The sequence below is a fragment of the Syngnathus leptorhynchus genome, unplaced genomic scaffold (genome assembly GCF_054491065.1).
Source record: "Syngnathus leptorhynchus isolate UIUO unplaced genomic scaffold, UIUO_Slep HiC_scaffold_208, whole genome shotgun sequence".
In the NCBI taxonomy this organism is placed as follows: Eukaryota; Metazoa; Chordata; class Actinopteri; order Syngnathiformes; family Syngnathidae; genus Syngnathus; species Syngnathus leptorhynchus.
This window is the reverse complement of record NW_028232175.1, coordinates 109,783-110,000: the sequence shown is the minus strand read 5'-3', so window position 1 is coordinate 110,000 and position 218 is coordinate 109,783.

The following is a 218-nucleotide window of genomic DNA, read 5'->3' as shown; positions in this document are numbered from 1 at the left end:
TCCGAGCGGGCGGGCGCCGCGAGGCGGACCGTCCGGGGCGACTCTCGGCCTGTGTTTAAGGAGCCGGCCGGGCATCACGCTCCTTCCTTGGATGGACAACATTCGCAGTTGACACTTTGTGTCATTTTATCCGAGCAGACGGGCGCCGCGAGGCGGACCGTCCGGGGCGACTCTCGGCCTGTGTTTTCGGAGCCGGCCGGGCATCACGCTCCCTCCTT